Below are 18,375 nucleotides of genomic sequence, written 5' to 3' on the forward strand. Positions count from 1 at the left end.
TGGCCTCAGTGACTCTGTGTTCAGCCTCAATCACCCTCTTCACATAGAGCAAAGGGAACCCAAGAATGCCTTCTGGCATTATCAGCTTTGCTGACTTTCCTCTCAGGTATAGCATCTTACTTTGTAGGATGGTGCTTTACCAATTTCATTTGAATTGCTAAGAGTCCTCCTGCCATCTTCCTGCATCCCTATTTACATTCTCCTGAATTTGTTTACTGTTTCTCCTGACCTGTTCAGAATTACAGATGTATCTCACATCAAAAGCAGTGCTTCTGTTTCCCTGGGTTGTTTTGTTTCATTTTAGTTATTTTTGCTTTGGGATGATTTCCAAAAAGCAGAGTAATGAAGATATCATTTTTATAAAAATGATCTAAAACAAGACCAGATGACTTTTATAGTCAACCTGGTAAGATTTGCCTGGAATTGACGGTAAAAATATATTTGAGGACAACTGTCCTTCACAAAATAGTGTGTTTTCCAGCTCGACGCAGTGGCATATGCCTTTAACTCCAGCAACTTGAGAGGCTGAGGCAGGAGGATCACCAGTTTAGGGGAGCCTCCGCAATTCAGTGAAATCCTACCTTAAAATAAAAAACTTAAAGGAATAAAATTTTAAAAAACTGGGGGACATAGCTTAAGGCTAGAACACCCTGGGTTCATTCTTGGGACCAAAACATCGCATTTTCCAATTCTGGAACATGACGTTTCTCATCATTTCTTTTATGTCATTCAATAACATTTTCATTGTTATAATTTGTGCTACTTTGATAGTATGGCACAGATACTTTAAAACTTATTCACAACCATTTCGTATTTTTCCTTTGTACTGTGAACTAGATGGTCTAATAGATTATGGTTGTATATGAAAAACCTATTGCTTTTTGCATTTTAATCTTTTATCTATTAGCTTTAGCAGCAAAAAATTCTAGCAGTGTGCTATTTCATTGTCTTGTGTCTTCTAGGAAGATAGCCATGTGAACTGCAAATGTAATAATAGAATTTTTTCCCTCTTCCCTTCAAATATTTACACGCCTGATTTGTTTCTGTGTGTTACTGCATTAGCCAGAAACTCCAGTATGAACAGTGGTGATTAGTATCCGTATGTTCTTTTCCAGAGTAAAGAGGCTTCAGTGCTTCATTATCATATATAACTTAATTGAAACCTCTTTCTGTTTCTTTTGCAAACACTACTTGGTCATAATCTACTTTAATTAACTTTTTAATGCTATTTTTTAAAAGCCTAGGTTATTTGTTAGCTTTTACCTAGGAATTCTGCACTTCAAGATTTTAGTGATTTTTGCCTCTGGTTTCTCTTCTCTGTGCACAATCTTCATTTAATTTTTACATGAGAATCACCCTGGCTTCACAGAATAAGTTAGAATTGTTTTCCAGGTTTTAGATTCTCAGGAGGAGTTTAAATAACAAAGGAATTATCTGTTCCATGAAAATTTGGTAGGTATCACCCAGGTCTGGTGATTTTTAAAAAAATAGATCTTTGGGCTGGGGTTGTGGCTCAGTGGTATAACACTTGCCTAGCATGTGTGAGGCATTGGGTTCTATCCACAGCACCACATAAAAATAAATAAAATAAAGATATTGTGTTCATCTACAACTAAAAAAAAAATTTTAAAGGAGAACAGATCTTTGATTACATTTTTAATCTCTTAAGTTTTATTTACCTATTCAGATTTTCTATTTCTTGAGTTAATTTTGAGTAATATTTCAAGAACTTAAACAATTTGCCTAAATACTGAAATTTATGTTAAGAAATAGCATATTAAAATAGGTGATTAATAGATATTAATGAATAAAGGAACTCATCATATAATCTTAATATTCTCCAGGTCTGTAGTTAAATTATACTTCTTATTTCCAATGAAGTTTGTAAGATAATGCTTTTCATTATTAGATATGCCAAAGTTTTACCCCTTTTATTGTTTTTCTGAAAGAAACAATATTTGTCATTTTATAAGAGAAAGAAGCATGTTATTATTTCAAATAAAACAGAATTTTTCTTGGAGGTTTTTATATTCATTGCTAATTTTTATGTCATATCTGGTGAAAATAGACTGAATAATTTAATTTCTCAGAATATATGTTGAGATATGTTTTGTTCAAATCTAACTACTGGTGAATATTTGTGAATGCCCTATCTATGTTTTCTTTTAATTTTTTGCCACTTTATGAATACAAGATCACAAAAACAAAAATTACATTTATAATTAAATATTTATATCTATAGTTTGTTAGCTATCTTATTCAAAACTTCCAAACATTATTTTCTCAATCTGATAATTTCTGAAGTCTCCTGCAAATTATAATTTATTTGTCTTGGTATTTTTATGAGTTTTTGCTTTCTATAGTGAGTCTATGCTTTTGGTGATGAAATTTTCAATAGTATCAAGTTTTAGTGAGTTGCACATATCAATTATTTATTATTTTTATTTGACTTGTTTTCTTTTTATTTGAACTTAGCTAGCACATTTTTCTTTATTTTCAACATTTGTGTTATTTTCTTTCAGACATGACTTTCATTGACAGCAACAATTTTATTTCAATTTTTATCTTTTCCAAGAATCAGTTTTTGTGAGTATTGAAATATTTGAATTTATTCCTGATTCTTCTCAGAATTTTAAAGCCATCAGGTGTCTTTGACGGCAGTCGTTCGTATTTTCTAGATATTTAATGATTCTGAATTGGACTCAGCTTTGAATTTGAGATTTTCTTTCACATGTGGGTGTGTTTTCTGATTTCTTTGTTCTACTTCTGGTGACTATGAGAGAAAAACAGGGTATGCAAAGAAACAACTTGTATAAGGCAAGTGTTTCTGTGAGATATCACCTATCTTATTGGTTAGATCTGCATATTTAAACAATCAAGAATTTTGAAAAATGACATCTGAGATATCATTTGAAATTCATAAAAAAGTTATACACACAGAGTACAGTAAGTTAAAAAGATGGGAAAATGTTTATTTTTAAAACTTGGTGATGGTTACCTAGATATTCATTATGTTAAATTAGACTTTTGTGTTTAAAATTATTCATGATATAAAGTTAAAATAGTTTAATGAATGTTTTAAAGTAAGACATTTTGTGATTTTGTGACATTTTCACTTTTTTCTTTTGGTATTAGGGATTGAACCCAGAGGGACTTAACCACTGAGCAACATCCCCAGACCTTTTTTTATATTTTAGTTAGAGACAGGTGTGGTGAGCCGTTCTAATTAGACCGTGGCCGCCATTGGAAGATGGCGCCGGCTTCCACTGTGGCCTGTGATAAACAACTCCTAATATGGAGAATTGGCACGCAATCCCTTACCACCCTATGAGAAAGGTCCACGTGGCAGCTTAAGATTGGTATGCTGGAGGCTTTATTAGGCTGTGCTTGGGCGCTCGGTGACGGGTCACTAGAAGATGATACATGAATCAAGGCCTGAATAAACTGCTGAAAGAAGAATCCTGTGTCGTGTTTTCCCTTGCCGGCGAGGGGTCGCGACAGACAGGGTCTCGCTGAGTTGCTTAGGACCTCACTAAGTTGCTGAGGCTTACTTAGGGTCTCATGATCCTCCTGCCTCATTCTCTGGAGTCACTGCATCACAGGTGTGCACCACCATGCCCAGCTTGCGATCTATTTTTAATAGTATAAAATAAAATAGATATTATTTAAATTTCAATAATTTTATAAAATACATATGTGTTGGAGGTTTGGGTATCTAATATTCTTTAAATGAAATTAATCTCTGCCACGTAATAGCTGAACAAGAAATAGTGTTTGGGTAAGAGAAGACATTAATGAAGGCATGTCAAGACAGAGTGAGGAGACATGCCTAACTAAAGGAACTGGGGTATCATGTGGTTGGAAATCAGACTAAAAAATGAAATATTCTAAAGTCATACAGAAAAGTGAAAATTTACCATGATAGAAAATCAGACACTGTAGTTGAATGGGCAGATGAATTTTCTGGAAGTAGTCTGTATAATTTTCTGCAGGAAAAAAAAAATCAATACAAAAATGAACCTATTAGATCTAAATGAACAATTATATTAAGAGGGAATGTTTATGATGTTATTCTTTTCATACTGCTAACACAATTCTTCCTGGTATATTGAAGACAGGAGAAATTGAAAGTGATTTGGATAAAATTCAAAGACAGGGGAAGGCTTGACCTTGGCCCCAAGGGCATAAAGAGAAGACAAGTACAATACAAGCCAGACTGCAGGTTTTGATGAGATAAGGGACTGTAAGTCTGAGGTAAGGGTGAGGTATCAGCTAAGAATGACCTTGGAAGAAGGGCTATGGGACCTCTAAAAAGAAAGAAGAAACTAATACTAAGAAGAAGTCTACCAAGTGGGATTAGTGCCAAGTTGAGGCCTCAGATCACGAATTCACAGAGAACACAGGTCATTTGCTTGGGCTATTCTGTCCAGCAACACAGAACCTCTCAGATGGAGGCACATAGAAGAGACAGCACTGTTCTCCTAAGGCTGGGGTTTTTTTCAGGTGAATATCACAGAGAAGGGAAGAAAGTTGATGGTATCTGCAAAGGACTGATTGTATTGAACCATGGAATTTACCTGGATGGAAAGAAAAATAGTAAGAAGAAAATGATGGGCAATCAATGGATTGACTGTCCAAATAACATCAAAGATGGCACCCATGGGTTATTCCAACAAACAATCTAGAAAAACCAAAGATTGCTGCCAGAAAACTTCAGATTTGAGACTTCAGATCGAACAATTGCTGGCAATGCCAAGGTCCAAGTTGTGACCATGGGACAAAGTAGCTGAGTTGGAATGAATTATTACACAGATGATCCCAAGAGACTCAAGATTATCCCTTATAGCCTATCCTTCCCTTTTTTGTCCACAGTTCCTTCACTATAAGTAAATGAATGTTTGCGAGGGGGCATGTGGTGTTATCATATGAGATATATATACAATATATATCAAATTATATATATATATATATATATATATATATATATATATATTGTTTTATATATATAATATATATATAAATATAATATATTGTTATATATATAACAAATCTTATTTATTCCAGGATGCTAGGATTATGTGGCATACAGAAGAGCCAGGGAGCAAGAAGATGGCAGGGACCCTTCTGTGACAAGGGTAAGAGGGTAAGAGAGAACCTACGGGAGAAATGATGAGAATGAGAGGCTTAAGGGCACCTGGCCAATTTTCACAAACTGCACACCGGATTTGAGGTGCAACTACGAGAAGTTTAGAATTGAAATTAGTTAGGTAAGTTTGATTCTATCATAATCAGCTATTTTAATAATACCATAAAGAACCTCAACGATTTTAGAAAGGATTACCCAGGAGATTAGCATCTCTTTGGTATCAACAGTAGTTCAAAGCAGGATCTGACTTTAAGCTAGATGAGGATATATTGTTTTGTCACTCAGTGGCTGTCCAATAGTGGGAAGGTCAGTATGCTCTTGTTAAATTATGAACAACATAAGTAGCCTTCTGCCTTCCTGTGGCGGCTCGGGGAAGATACAACTGTACCTGAGCCAGAAGTGCCCACTCAGCCGTATGAATGTCTTAAACCACCAATAATTTCTGTTCCTTCCCACACTTTTTCACAGGTAGTCTCAGCGCTTACCTCTAGAGATAAGCAAAGGAAGAGAGATTAACTTAAAGTGCACCATGTTACAGAGATGTATGCTTTGCTTCATTTGTTCACCAAAGATTTATTGAGAATGTCCTGTGAGGTGAACATTGTGTGGGTAGAGACTAGAGAGAGTTCCAAGCCTCAAGAGATTACAATTTAGAGAGAATGGACAAACAAATGCTGTCGATTTTGAGGTTTAATTACTAAGATTCATTCATTTACTCTGTAATGTTTGTGAGATACAGGCCACATACTTTATTAAGCTGTAGAAATAAATACAGACCTGCAGATATAGTCCCTGCTTGGACTGAGTGACGTACAGAATGTTCTGTGAGCAAAGAAGCTGCTTACCGAGCAGGCAAAGTATCTCCATGGGAGAATTGGTCTTTCATTGACTCTTGAGTACAGAGCAGAAACCTTAAGCAGAGAGGCCTTGAAAAACATTCTAAGCAAAGCAAAAGAATCCAGAAAGCATAATACATTTGAGAAACTGCAGGTAGATTAGAATGATTGGAGCTAATGTCTGGTGTGGAGATATAGGGAGAGAGGATGCTAAGGAGGACATACCAAAGAATATGTACATGATGCTAAGGAATTTGAACTTTACTCTGGAGAAGATGGTAAACTAAGCATCTTTTAAAGCAGATGATTGGGCTGCATTATAGATAGATCATTCTGCAGCAACATGGAAAATGGCTTTGTTTTAGGCAAGATGGGAAGGCAGGAATACAACTAGAAACTCAATGCAATGATCCCATCTGGTGAAATCAGAAAAATATCTGTGAATTGCACCAATGTAAGTTTCCTGGTTTTGATTCTGTATTGTAGTTGCACAAATTATTAACATTGGAGAATAAAACTGGATGACAGGTACATAGAACCCCCTTTACATTTTTTTAAAAAGTTCAATGAATCTATTAAATTTATAGAAAATATATTTATGGATTCATAAATATATAAGCAAAATAAAACAGATAACAGCTAAAACTTGTTCCTAAAATAGCAAAAGAATCTGTGTTACTACATAGGTGGAAGAATTCACAAGAGACAAGCACAATGCTTCTTCCTCTGAGAAAGAATAGGTACAGATGCAAAGTAGGTTGTGGGATGGAGGGTCAAAGGGTGAAAATGTCCACACCTAATATTTTCTCTTTTTCTTGTGCAGAGAGACTCAACCACCTATTGAAAGCAGGAAGAAGGTGATGGGTTACAAAGCCTGAGTGAGCTGAGGTTTGGAGCAATTACTGAGGGAAGTGGGGCAGGTCCTTTAGTAATATGCCCAAGTTTCTAAACCCCATTTTACTGTCTACAGTGCTGTCCAGTAGAACTTTCTGCAATGATAGAAATGTTCTGTGCTTGCACTGTCCAAAGCAATAGTCATTAGCCACACATGGCTTCTGAGCACTTACAATGTGTTTAATGTAAGAAGTGTCTTTTTTATTGTATTTCATTTTAATTCAAATATTCATATGTTGTTAGTGACAGTGAAGATAAAAGGGTCGCATAGTATAAGAGCCATAGATTTTCTGTTTCCTTTTGGATAGTTAAATAAAGATTCAAGTCTCAAATTCAAAGCCATATAACTTCTTTCCTAATACATAAAGAACAGAGTTTTCTTCCCTTTCTGTGTTGTTCATAATTTAGTTTGCACTCAAACTGTAATTCATTATGTAATCCTTTGTTCTCAAAGCTCAAATAGCCAGCTTTCAAGTAATTGCATTTACTTTTATTTCTGAATTTTGAATCCTCTTTGTCAGGCTTAGATTCCAACGGACTTTGGCAGCAGAGTCATTGGAAGCATGACCTTGAAGGGGGCTGTGGAACCCTGGTCTCTTCCTGCTTCACTTTTCATCCTGGATCATGAACTGAGGGTTTTTCTCCACCATAATGTGCTGCCCCGTCAAAGGCCCAAAGCAATGGGGCCACCTGTTCTTGGACTGGAACCTCCAAAGTCATAAATAAAAAGAAAACTTTTTATAAATTAATTATTTCAGGTTGTTTTTTATTGTGATCCAGAGCTAATACCAGAGCTAATACAGTGCTCATCCCCTCTCTAACTACTAGCATATTCCTGTTTGAGAACCAACCCAGGCATCTTGGTCCTGATCTTTCTCTTATACCTGCTCTCTACACATCTCCAACCCACTCCCATAAGACTCTTTATTTCAATCACATTAAGGATAAAGAATGGGGATACCTATCTATGACAACATTTAACCCAGAAATTCAGTTAGTCCAGAGGATCAACAGCTCCTTGTTCAAATCTTACAGTGACTTCTCAGATGACAAGTTTGGGCGAAAAAAAAGCCAACTATCCCTCTAATCCATTTTCACTAGAGCCCCCAATTCCACGAATAAAAACTGCTGCACTGGCATGCTCTAGAAGATTCCCCTCCCATCAGCAGTTCTTTGTAAGAGGTACGCCTAATGTCTGTTGACAAAAGTTCCTGGGGTTGCAACTTCCTGACAATATGACTGGTTAAAGCAGTTTTGGAAACAGAGGCTTTAAGTGATTCAGAGCCTCTCCCACATATCGGCTTTCCACAGAGGCTCTGAAGAAGGTTTGCAGTGTGGTAGGCCTTTTCCTTGTAACCTGAGAGCTTGGCTAATGACCCTCAAGTGTTTTTTCTGATGGGGAAAAGCAACCTAGTGGAGCCTTTCAAGGATAGCTTGCACATTAAAAATTGATGCAGCACTTTAAAGTTTAATATTTAAACAAAATGTTACTGTTTACTGGTACCGCACATTTTCATAGGTACCTAATGTGAGGGAAGTCTTTTTACTGTTCAAAGTATATATTCCTAAAAAGTTAATTCAGGGTTTTTAGCCTCTGATTTTTCTATAACAATGTAGCTTTTTTTCCCCTTCAGCCTAGATACAATATTTAAGATGTAACAACTGAGTGCTTTCTCTTCCAATAACCATGAGTGTTGGAAAAACCCAAATCTGTGCTTCAACACCAGCCATTCTCAACCTTTATTTCTGCAAAATATTTGAATGTTGCTATTAACTGTAAATGATAGTACAAAATCTAATTACTTTTAAAATGCATGCACATTAAACAGGGTTTTTTTTTTTTTCCTGAGGAAGGAAGTAGAATATACATGGCAAAAACAAAAAGTTACCAAAAATTTGAAGTAGGGATATGTAACAAGCCGCAAAGCAATGGTGGGGTAAGCAAAGAGAATGATGGAAACTACCTATAATTAAATATTCCCTCTACATTCAGGTGGTACCTAAACAGATAAAACATTAATTGCAGGCTATAAAATGGTGTGGCTGGTTCCATAAGCCAAACACAAGAAGCATATCAATAAATTCCCACAGCACCTTCTGTGTGCTATGTCTAGAACTAAAGAAACGTGTGTTCCATATAAGTATCACTGAGGGTTCTTCTTCAAAGAAATGAAGACTCTCTCCAGCTCAGACCAAAGGGGATTCACAGGAAGGACAATCAGGTATGCCAGAGAAGTGACAAGGGCTGGGTAAGGAGCCTGCAAGGTGTCAAACAGCCAAGACAAACCCTCAGCCTGGGTAGGACAGGGCATCGCTGGACCTTGGCAGTTTTTCCCAGTGCCATCTGCCTTCCAGGTTGCTTTGTCAAAAGTCAAAATCCCAGGAGGGAGCATCTGACGGGTGACAGGTCAATGCTGCTTCTAACTGTACTGGAAAAAAGGGATGGGGGGGGGGGAAGATCGTTCATTCAGCAGCTTTTTTTTTTTTTGGATTGTGAATCAAAAGCTTGTGCTTTAGTCATCTTTTTGCTGCTGTGATTACAAGACTTGACAAGAACAATTTTGTCGTGGAAAAGTTTATTTTGGAGCTCACGGTTTCAGAGGTTTTAGTCCAGAGATGGCCAATTCTATTCCTCAGGGCCCCAGGGGAGGCAGAATATCATGGAAGAAGGATGTGACAGAGGAGAACAGCTGGGAACATGGCACCAGGAAGCAGAGAGAAAGAGACTCCACTTGCCAGATATAAAATATATACCCCAAAGTTACTCCCCCAGGGACCCACCTCCTCCAGCCACACCCTACCTGCCTTCAGTTAACACTCAGTTAATCCCTATCAGGGTATTAATTCACTGATTGTATTAAAGCTCTCATAACTCAGTCATTTCACCACTAAACCTCCTTGAATTGTCTTACACATGAGCTTTTGGGGGACACCTCACATCCAAACCATAACAGCTCAGCACTGCTCTGAGACACTGGAATACAACCGTAGATTATACATCTCTACCTTCATGGCACATACACGTTTTGGTGGGAGAGTCAGATATAAAATCAGTGAGGAAGACACTAAAGAAAGACAAGAATATGCAGGATCAGAGATAGAAAGCTGTGACTACTACAGGTATCATGATCATCAAAGGCACTTTTGAGGAGACAACATCCAACCAGGATGCGAAGCAAGTGAAGGAGTGGGCCATAGGACCACCCAGGAAACCAGTACTCCAAGGTTAACAGCAATGGTAAAAGCCAGAAGCAAGAATGAGTTTGGAAAAGTAGAAGAATTGGAGTCCAAGTAATAGAGAGAAAGGTAGAGTTAGATTACATTTTCCTCCCCTGATGTTTCCTCCCACATAAAGGAGACTCCATTAGCATGGCACCCACTGGCCAAACTTTCATTCACTCACAGGAGAGGAGAAGTTCCCCAATGGGAAACTGAGATGCTTTTAGGGAAGGATGCAGCTTCCTAGTTGAAGGATATCACTGGAATTTTCAACCTCATCTAGATTGGTGGGGACCATTCAATCTTGATGTGAATTTGTAGTTCAATGGCCAAAATACTTTTCAACCTCATCTTTACTTAAACAAACTCATCTTGTTAATAATTCTATCAGATCAATTTAAGCAGAAAGAAAGTGTAATGATTTATCATATGAATGCACAGTGTTCACTCTTATCAAAAAGCAAGGGCAACAGGGGCTGGGGTTGTGGCTTAGTGGTGGAGTGCTTGCCTCACATGTGTGAGGTACTGGGTTCGATTCTTGGCACCACATATAAATAAATGAATAAAATAAAGAACCATTAACACTAAAAAGTATTTTTAAAAAAAGCAAGGGCAGGGCTAGGGTTACAGCCTGTGTGAGGCACTGGGTTCAATTCTCAGCACCACATATAAAAAAATAAAATAAAGGCCCATCAACAACTTTAAATATATATTTTTTTTTAAAAGAAGAAAGCAAGGGCAGAGGCTGAGGTTGTGGCTCAGTGGTAGAGCACTTGTCTAGCACATGTGAGGCACTGGATTCAATTTTCAGCACCACATAAAAAAAAATAAAGATTTTTTTTTTAAAAGAAAAGCAAGGATGAAGTGTCAAAATGCATTCTACTGTCATGTATAACTAGTTAGAACAAACTTAATTTTTAAAAAATGACTCTGCAATTTCAGGCATCCACTAGGGGTAGTGGGATATAACTCTGTGGATGAGAAAGGAGTGCTGTAGTAAGCTGTACAAAGTCATAGGTTATGATAATAAAAATGGGAAATGAAGTTGTGGTCTATTAGTTAGAGTTTTGAGTAACATGCCAAGAACCTTAGTACTCATGAAAGTCCTGTAATCATGGTGTTTCTGTAGGGAACTCAGGCCTCAACTATCACATAAGCTCTGCCTTTACTTCATTATTTGTTAGGTATCATTAAACATGGTAGCCACTATTATCTTTCTAATAGGAATGAACATTTATAGGTTTCAATAGTGGAAGTAAATTATATAAATGTCTGTATTGAAATAAACTATGCACAACTTAAAAAAAAATTAAAAAAAAGAAAAAAAAGAAAAAGAAAAAGAAAAAGAAAAGCAAGGGCAGATGAGATTATTTTTCAGATTTATTAAAGTAAATTGTTTGTAAGAAGACAAAATACATGAAAACTTGCCCACCCTATCATTTAAGGCTTCCTTGGGAAGACCTATAGATGGAATAGAAAAATCAGAGGGGAGACCTACCTCTTACATTAAAGGCTAACAGACTCTCCTACCAGGATTCACAGGCCTTTTTAGGTAACTTAGCTGTAGAAATATACCTATAGGTACCTATAAGCCTCATTTATTTCCCTCTGATAAGATACAAGAATAGAGGCAACAAAACAATAACCATTAGGGAGCAATCCTATATAGAAAGGGCAGTAATAACTTTTTGGTCCTCAGATTGCCCCTTTGCCAAAAATGCCTGATTTGGAGTTGCAAAGGGAACTAAATGATTTAAAAAAAAAAAAAAAAACTACCACTACACATGAGTCTAAAGAAGAAAAAAAAAATACCAAGTTAGTGTCCCAACGCAGAAGATGAGCACTTTGTTCAATATTGCTTTCTTAGCAACCATGACTATTAAAAAGGGCAAAAATGGCAAGCACTCAATTCACCTGAGTGTGGGAACGTTTGCCTCTTTGTCCTCTTTTGATTCTTTATCCAGCGATGGAGGAGCCAGTGTCAGAATGTCAAGGAAGTATGGGGCAACTTTAACAAAGGCAACTGTGAACAGGGGCATAATTTTGGAAAGCTACCCAGACTCCATTCACTACTTAAAATAATTCACTTGTCCATCATTTAGACACCTATGGGCTTTAGCTTACTATTTTGGTTCCCATTAAAATGCAAATCCCCAGGGCTACGGATATGACCCAATGGGTGAGTGCTTGCCTAGCATGAACAAGGCCCGGAGTTCAATCTAACACTGTCAAAAAGAAAGAAAAAAATCCCTGGACTGGTGGATTTCAGACACTTGTTAGGTTTCACTAAAAGACCTGGAAAAACTCACAGGGGGTCTGGCTCTCTGAGGAACAGTGGTATCAATGGATTAGGGGGTAGATTGAGTTGGATTGTCAGTTTTTTTAATTGCCTAGGACTAGCCCTTTTCCCTGTTACCCACCTAGAATCGGGTTTTCCTCTACAGTGAGCCCATTCCAAGGGCCCCAATGTTTAACCACCCTTCTCTCAATTCTCCGGTCTGAACCTGGATTATAATCCTGTTAGGCTTTTCCCATATGTGTTTACATGTATCATCTCATGTAATGCTATGGCTTTGTGTCATCAGTCTTTCCAACCAAAATGTCTGCCTCCTCTATTCCACCAAAATAAATTCCTTTCCTCAAGTTTAAATCTCACCTTTTCTGTGAAATCTTCCCATGATCTCTCCACTCACAGCAAGCTCTTCCTAAACTGAATTCATAGCACTTACTTCTTAAAGTAATCACTTGGCATTTACCCATGCCAGCCACCCCACTGTCAATACTCAATGTTCTCATATTTTGGGAATTCTGCAAGATGACCTTTTTCTCATAATACTTTAGGTTCCACAATTATTATCACTTTTCTCAATCTCATATATGTATGATGCCACCCATCTTTGCAAAGTTGTTATGGGTAAAGTATATAATGGCCCTGAATTATCAATGTCTATACTTTTAAATATTCAACAACCCTGTGGAGCAGGTTTTTTATTTTCAAGGAGTCAAAATTGAGATGCAGAATGTTAAGTAACTTGCCCCTATTACATTGCTAAAAAATGACAGTATTGCCAAGTGAAAGCTTGACTAACTGTGCTAGATTATGCTACCCCAGGACATATCCCCAGAATCTAGTATCCTTTGGATCCTCATGGTACTTCACATAGTAGGTGGAGAGAACTGCATTTTTTTTTAGAAAGGGGCATATCTTAGATCAGTATCAGTAGAGAAATTACCAATATATAATTAAGAACTAAGATTCATTTTCTGTAATTAGATTTTTATAGATCCAGTATTCGAGTTTCAGGATCCCTGTGAACCATTTGAAATTGTACCACAAAAATTTACATCTTTGTATTTGGGGGAAGGAAGAGTCCATAGCTTTCATAAGATCATTCACATGATTTTGTGATTAGGGTTGATCACACATCTTCTGGCTTCTCTCCTTCTGGACCAAAGGAAGATAAAATTTCTCCACCTCAAGAAGTAGATATGATCATGTGATTTGTCGAGTTCATATATGGGACTTAAGTAACTTGTGACACTTCTAGACAGAAGCTCTTAAGAGACAGAGCTCACAACCTTTCACTTCTATCTATTATAGTGGTTAGCAATTTTCAAAACAATAGCAGTTCCATTAGCTCAGCCCCTGGGGGTCTACAATCAGCTTCTCCATTTATCCCAAAATGAACATGTAGTATGAGGGAAAAAATGAAGTTTTGATTCCTTATTCCATAGAAATCTTGTTAAAGTTATTTATTACTAGAGTATATCCTCATCTGTCATTGATACACACTTATAAGCCCTCAACAAATCTCTTTAATCTTAATGAAGTTCTAGCAAAAGATTTCTATGGATATTTTCTGCTTCTCTTCATACTGATGAAAGTGATGTGTTGAATTTTATTTTAACATGTTGATTATCTCTGAGTAAAATTTCCTTGTGTAGTAGCATAATATGCCCCATATGTTTTTTCCTTTGTAAGTCACAAGCGGTAGCTCATGGAGAAAAAGATCAGCATACATGAGTGCCTGAAGCTTCTAGGAGATGGATTCATGAATATAAACAGCTCAAACAGGTGAAGAATTTTTCAGGGAACTTGGGCCATTTTCTCTGCTTCTCTCAATGGGAGCTTTTATCTTGTGCCTAGAATATTCCAATAATTTCCTAGTCAGTTTTCTTTGATCAAAACACTTCTCCAGTGACCGTGGACAACTGGACAATCTTTGTCTCCTAAAATGTCATTGGAGCATGTTACTTTCTTGGTCAAAATCAGGCCAAGTTTTTATTATGTTAATGAATGTCTTGGATACTGATGTCATCTCCCTGCCTCCCCTCAATCCATATACCTCATACCAACAAGACCAGTTGTCTCACAGACCTCTGAACTAATTGGGGTGCTTCCACCTTAATGGCTTTTTTTACACTGTTCCCCTTTCATAAAATGCCTTCTCTCTCTCCCCTTAAGAAACTCCTCCAGAATTATAAATGCATTTACTCTCTGACCCAGTAATTAACCTCTAGGACTCTATCTCAAAGGTTGACAGGCTATAAAGATGTTAAAAACTATTCATTGAAGCAATACTTATGACAGCAAAAGACAGGAAACAACCTCTGACCAAAAAGAAATGACTGAATAACCTATGCTACATCCACACAGTAAAGTAATGTGTGGCTATAAAGAGTACTGAGAAATTTTTGGATATAGAGTGATCTCTATGATATGTGTGGCAGCGGGGCAGGGTTCCATATTGGGGTCCTTGAACAAGCACTAGAGATTCTTTCAAAGGCTAGAGCTGGAGAAGAATAATGGAAAGAAATCCTTTTGTGGCACTCCAGTCTTCTTTAGTCTACTGCAGCAGCCTTCCAAAGACCAGGGAAGTTGTCTCCAACACAGAACACTGAGAACTGCAAAGCAAACAGAAATTCCCAAAGACTCAAAAATATGACAGCAGGCTATAAAGCAAGGAGAGAACTCCTATGGGTTAAAAATCAGGAAATTCATCTATAAAGCAAAAAAGAGATACTTGAAACCCACCAGTATTCAATTCAAATGCTTCCTAAAGAGAAAGTTCTAATCTTGTTCTCAAAACATTTGGAGTCAGTGGAGAACTAAACCAAACTAAAGCAGCAACAAAGACTGGACCCAAATCAATTACAAATTAGTGCTTTCTTCTTAACATGAAAGAAGAATATATCCTTTTATGGGATTAAATGTTTCTTATTTTAATCTCTACTATTATTTTAAAGAAAATGACTGCAGGGATGGGGTTGGGGCTCAGAGGTAGAGCACTCGCCTAACATGCGTGAGGCACTGGGTTCTATCCTCAGCGCCACATAAAGTAAAATAAAGACATTGTGTCCATCTATGACTAAACAATAAATATTTTTTTTTAAAAAAGAAAATGACTGTAATAAAATAAAAAATTACAAGCAGCAACAAAATGTGACTTATGAATAGGTAAATAAGAAAACAATAACTGGAAACAGACTCAAATAGAGGAATTATCAGACAGGGATTTTAAAATGATAAATATGTTAAAGCACCTACTGGGAAATATGGCAACACACATGTACCCATGGGGGTTTTCAGAAGAGACATGGAAACTATAAAAAGAAACCAGCTAAAATTCTGGAAGTGAAAATTATACCTGAAATGAAGAATTCACTTCATGAGCCTAATAGTAGACTGGATACTGTAACAAGAAGGAACTAAATATTTGAGTACAGGTCTACAGAAACTATACAAAAATAATAGGAAAAGAATAGAATACCTGAAATCTGAGGAATTATATTAAACATTTTACTAAAGGTGCTATTGGAGTCCCAAAAGGAGAGAAGAAGAGAGAAAAATGGAAATTGTGAAATATTTAAGGGGGTAATGACCAGTAATTTTACAAAACAGATTAAACACATAAATACAAAAAGATCAACAAACCTCAATAAGATAATAAAAATAAAATAATAAATTAAAATGCCTATTGATATTTCACTCAAATATCTGCAAACCAAATATGAAACACATGAAACCAATGACGCAAGTTATGCCTGACTTTCCACCAGAAACAATGGAGGACAAAAGACAATGGAATGATATTTAAAGTGCTGGAAGAAAAAAAATCATCTATCTTGAACTGTGTATCTACAAGGTCTTGTAGATCAAAAATGATGGTAAAATTAAGACATATTCAAATAGGCAAAAGCTGAAGAATTCATTGCAAGAACATGCATTACAAGAATTTCTGAAGACTGAAGGTAAATTATACCATAGGGAAGCTCTGACCCATAAGAAGAAATTATCACCCCCCAAGTAAATAGGTAAATATAAGGGACTCTTCATTAATTTTAATATTCTTAAATTTCTTAAAATACAATTGACTACTTAAGCAAAGATATTATCTCATTAGTTTGAAAAACCATTCATCTTGATTCAGTCTCTTAATTAAGTATTTATCCTGACTTTCCTGAATAAACTGTATCTCCGGATAACAAAATCATTGATAAAGGGAAGTTTTTCTTATTAGAAATATTCCAGTTAACAAAATGAAGAAATAAAAATGAAGTTAAAATGACATTTTAAAAATCCTAATGAGTAACTAATTAAAACTAATAAAAAAAAATTTTAAATCCTATTGAGTTAAAGGATTTAAGGAAATATCATCAGTGACTGCTAAGAGAACAAAAGAGAGACAATCAAGCATTCTATGGCTTATTGTAGTGTACTTACTACCACACAAGGAAGTGTTGTTGTTAAATATAATTTAACCCAAACTGACTGATACTCTTGAATTAACAGACTGTAGATCTAAGTACCAATTTACAGAAAATATAAAAGACTATTCTGCCTTTATAAGGCATCATCTTATGAGAATATATGTAACTGCTTACTAAAAACATCCTTGTTCATAGATAATTTTCCCTAAAAATAGAGATTGTACTTTTTTTTCATTTTTATGTCTAACTCTAGGATGCTGAATAGTAAATGTGTTGAATGCCAATCATGTACCTTCAACACATTTAGTGGAATTGAATTAAATTCCCTGCAAAATGGCACAAATATCTTCCCAGTGCCCTCAGGGCTAAAGCCCAATTATAGTGTGATTAATCTAGAGAAAAACAGCCCCAGTCAAACTAAAGGAAGGCCATGCTAGCCTTCATATGCCACTCACCTGAACCTGCCAGAAAGATGCTGCTGATGTGTGCACGTGCTCAGAGAGCAAAACACCCAAGCTTGATCCCACCATGCAGTCTCCTCAGCTCCGATGCTGCTTAATTTCCCAGTAGCAATAGTAATAAATAGAACACCTTGGAGACTCTTCTCCTAACAATGAAGCAACGTAATTTAGAACTTATGCTCCCAGATCCATCATATGTGCCATGTAGTACTATGACTACCCTCATCTACTTACCAAAAAACTAAAAATACAAAGCAGGGACTACACAGTGTCTTGACTGGGGATCTGCCATCCTGGTGATTTTTAAATTTGCACATCTTACTCTTATACTTCACTTTTCTACTACAACTGAAAAAAATGGGAATCATTCTAAGAAAAATCCAGCAAAATAAAATAAATCCACCAACAGATGAAATTATGTAGCATATGTAAATATATTTTGAAGAGCAGCTCAGAACAGCTGCAGCATCCTTCACCACGCTGCTGATCCACCCCAACCCATCCACCATAACTGATTTAATATGAGAGTATAATTAGTGCTGTTGATTACTATCTGGTGCCAGATATCCCAAATGCCCCACCTTTGTGCTAATTAATCTTGAAAACTTTCCAAGCTTTCCTGTACCCTGCCTGCCTCTGTTTCCTGCATCGGTGCACACATAGTGTTTTACTCAAATAGTGCAACAAGAACAGCATCACTAGGTCTTACACACACAGTTGGTACTCTGTAAATGTTTGTCTTTTCAAATCACCACTCTTTCATCACAGTAATTCTCATTAGAATGGAAAGCCCAGAGCCAAGATTAACACTTGGGTCACTTCAACTGGCATTGATTTTAAGACCACAGAAATACATGTGTTCAACTTGTTCATAAAAGGCAATCTTTAAGTGGGGCACAGTGATGCACACCTGTAATCCCAGCAAATCCAGAGGCTGAGGCAGGAGGATCACAAGTTTGAGGCCAGCCTCAGCAACTTAGCAAGACCCTGTCTCAAAATAAAATGAAAAGGGCTGGCTCAGTGGTAGAGCACCCTTGGGATCAATCCCTAATACAAAAAAAAAAAAAAAAAAAAAAAAAAAAAAAAAAAAAAAAAAAAAAAAAAAAAA

This window comes from Marmota marmota, unplaced genomic scaffold (assembly GCF_001458135.2).
Source record: "Marmota marmota marmota unplaced genomic scaffold, marMar, whole genome shotgun sequence".
NCBI classification, from domain to species: Eukaryota; Metazoa; Chordata; class Mammalia; order Rodentia; family Sciuridae; genus Marmota; species Marmota marmota.